Source organism: Papaver somniferum, unplaced genomic scaffold (genome assembly GCF_003573695.1).
Source record: "Papaver somniferum cultivar HN1 unplaced genomic scaffold, ASM357369v1 unplaced-scaffold_19, whole genome shotgun sequence".
NCBI lineage: Eukaryota > Viridiplantae > Streptophyta > Magnoliopsida > Ranunculales > Papaveraceae > Papaver > Papaver somniferum.
This window is the reverse complement of record NW_020628818.1, coordinates 6,952,055-6,955,548: the sequence shown is the minus strand read 5'-3', so window position 1 is coordinate 6,955,548 and position 3,494 is coordinate 6,952,055. Positions and strand designations below refer to the sequence as shown.

The 3,494-nt window shown below is 32.5% G+C and overlaps 1 long non-coding RNA gene across 1 annotated transcript; it reads left to right on the top strand.

The window, feature by feature from the left end:
* The first annotated feature begins 449 nt into the window (after window positions 1-449).
* Window positions 450-3,104, top strand: LOC113338673. The gene is made up of 4 exons (XR_003354815.1): window positions 450-817; window positions 1,187-1,253; window positions 1,481-1,552; window positions 2,846-3,104. It is a non-coding gene; the product is annotated as an uncharacterized LOC113338673 (long non-coding RNA).
* Window positions 3,105-3,494: the final 390 nt, after the last annotated feature.

Here is a 3,494-nt window from a genome sequence, read left to right as displayed (position 1 = left end):
GAATGCATTTAGTTTCGGCTATATGATTGCATCTAAACAAAGTTGATATGTGGTTCTCTTTTGGTCATGAAGTATCTCTATGGAAATTTCATCAGGATCCCACTAGTTTTCGTACCTTTGCCAATTTATATTTACAAAAAGGGGGAGAATTAATGTGTAGTTCACACTACAAATACATATGGTTTATGGATCATTATGTAAGGGGAAGTGGTTTTCATGTGAGATGAAGTATTGACTAAGGGGGAGTGGTACATATCACCATAGTATTGCTGTCAAATTTGTGATATAATTGAACTTTGATGTTGTGTAATAATACTAGTGGGAATTAAGTGGTTGGCCCTCTCCTCACTCTCTCTTACTCTCATGGCCTTGGGATTGAGAAGTCTTCACATTTTTCGAGCCCACTTAGAAGAGAAGGCCGTGAGAATAATTCTCACTGCTGACATCATTTACAAAAAAGAATTAATACTTAAAATAACCTTATCATTTTCCCGCTTGAAAAATAGATCGAGAGAAGAAGAAGAAATGGTAGCAATTTTTATTTTGGATTCTTCATATTCCAATCTCAATCGATTAAAATAGATTTTGGAGAGAAAGTTAGTCGTGTAAACGTGAATCGATCTCTATTTTTTGACGGAGATCAGATTGAACTTGATCGATTTGTGTGTAATCGAAACAAAATTCATTAGGGAGAAAATTACAGCCATTTTTGCGTCGTAATTGATCGAGAGTCAGATACGATCTTCTCGATTCAATATCCGAAGATTTTTAAGTTTCCAATTCAACAATTGAAGATTAAGTGAGATCCATCTTTTAGGTAATTTGATCTTTATTTTGATCTTTTGCTTCTGATTTTTTAGGTGTTGATTGTTTATCTAATCGATTTGTTTATCTTGATATGTTTCGATAAAAATCAAAAGAAAATTGATTAGATTCATGAGTATTGGATTTTTCGGTTTGGTTTATGTTTTTTTCGGATTTGTTACTAGTAAGTTAAGATTTAGGGATTATCTTCATTTTTTCATCTTTCTGCTTCTGTTATGCTCTGATCAGTTTGATTTCGTTATTTAATTTAATCAATTAGGTTTTATTTTTTGATATAATCAATTCGATTTCGTTTTTTGGTCTAACCAATTCGATTTTTTTAGTTGAAATTAATGCCTTTAGAACGCTTTTTCCTGTGCAGAAAATATGCATCCATGGATCTTTGTTAAACACTGATCGTTTATTCACCAAACAGAAAATTTGTGCAGGTAATATCTACTAAGTTAAATTCATGGATTGTTAGTATGTTTGGTTTTGTCGTGTATGCTTATGTGCACGTAATACTTCATGGTGCAATTTATCTTTCCCTCTACTTAATTTATTGCAAACCGATTTTGAAAAGAAAGCCGTCAAATGAGTTTCCTAGACTTGTCATTTTGTCTTTTTTGCTGCTTATCGGGTCCATTGAATGACCTAGTTATTCCAATTGTTGTAGTTGAGAGATCAGTTAAGAAGAGAAGGAAAGGAAGTGCATGAAAATTTAAAGACTCAATGCAAAGAGGAAATGGTTAGTTTATTAACGTAAATTACTACATATGTGATTTCTATTATAGAGTTTGATATATCAAGTGCACATCAATAGCATGCTTTGGCTGAGATGAAATTGCTGCACAAATTTTTACTTTTAGCCATCTTTTTGTGCTTCCATTATGCAGTGTGTATTTCTATAGTGTTTGAACAAGCATATAGCTTACGAATCTTTGTTAGAATGAACATATCTAGTAATTTTTTTTCCATTTTTTATGGATTATATTAATGTAATTTTTGTGCTTGTTATGTGAATGAAATCCTAAAGAGTTTCTTGGCACTGCTGCGCTGCTTTATGCTTAACAAAAGTCTTTGGTAGGTATACACCAAAGAATTTGTGTAGGAAAATGTACCGACCCCTAGGATTCTCTACAGATCCACTCTCTCTTGGTATTATATGATTTTTTTTCATGTTTTAAACCTATGTACATGAAAAGAAAAATTATAGACAACAAGGTTACTTACAGTGCATACACCAAAGAATTTGTGTGCAGACTTTATACACTAAGAATATTATGTGCAGGCCTTATGCACTAAAGAATTTGCGTGCAGACTTTATGCACGATCGAATTTGAGTGCAGGCTTTATGCACCAGAGAATTTGGGTGAAAATTTGATGCACCAAAGTTTGTTTATTTTTTATGAGCATGCTTACGCATTGGCGCAAAACTTGGACCCTAATAGAGAAGGTAGAGGTGTGCTATAATTCAAGACCGGTTTGAATTCTATGATCAAGGTATATTTTTGCTTGTGAAATGTTGAGTGGTAAGTCGTTAATTTTGCAAACTATATAAAAAACCAGAGCCGAAAGGAGTGAAATATGGAATTTGTGGATGCTAAATATGTTCTGTTGTTTCTTCATAATGTTTTGTTTTCGAAGAAAATAACATATAATCAGATGACAGATAGTTTCAAAACTCGAAAGGAGTTACGAGTTCACCAGTTTAGTAGTGATAATAACAAAGTAGATGAGATACGTTAAGATGAAGTTAAGGGAGTCTGGTTCTTTATGTGGTAACCTTGGAGAGTACGTGTTACACGACTATACATTTTTATATTTTTTGAATGGCAAGAGCATGGAACTTTGTATGTTTTTTCTATGCAGTAAATATGCACACTTTTTTAGTTGTGTAGAAAATATTCGCACTGTTTTTTTCTGTGCAGGAAATATGCAATCTTTTTCAGCTATGCTGCAAATATACACACATGTTTTTTATGTGCAGGTAATAAACACACCGTCTCTCTGACAAACTTTTTTTTTTGTTTTTGTGAAGAATATGTTGGATTTCTCAAGCTGTTACTTGACGAATGAAACAGTTCTTGTCCAGGTGGCTGATTCTTTTCTTTGAAAATCGTGGAACCTTTTAATTGTGTTGTTAATACCATTTACTTAAAATGAATCTTTTAAATGGGGTGAGGTACTGTAGATATTTTCTGCACATACCAAATCTTGTGGATATTTTCTGCACATAGTGAATTATGGATATATTTTGTATAGACTAAAACAAGTTTTGTTCCCGCTCGTTCTTAGTATTTGGTTGATCTTTTTTTTTTAATGTTTTAAGCTTACGCATCGGACTGTATTTGTTGATATTTTTCTGCATAAAATGAATTTGTGAATATTTTTTTGCACATACCAAATCTTGTGGATATTCTCTGCGCATAGTGAACTGTGGATATATAATGTACAAATTACAGGTCTCAAATGTCTCGTTCTTTATTTAAGACAATGGACTGACCACTAGGAATTGATTAGGATTAAATTAACACATGCTTTGGCTATGACTTTAGAAATTTTAGAATTTTTGGTTACTAGTATTGCTTGTTGACATTATGCACAAAGTTCTTTTATAGTGCATATATTATCCACATAGCATGTACGATGCATTCCGTAAAATCCTTAGCTATCGTTAGATATTAGTT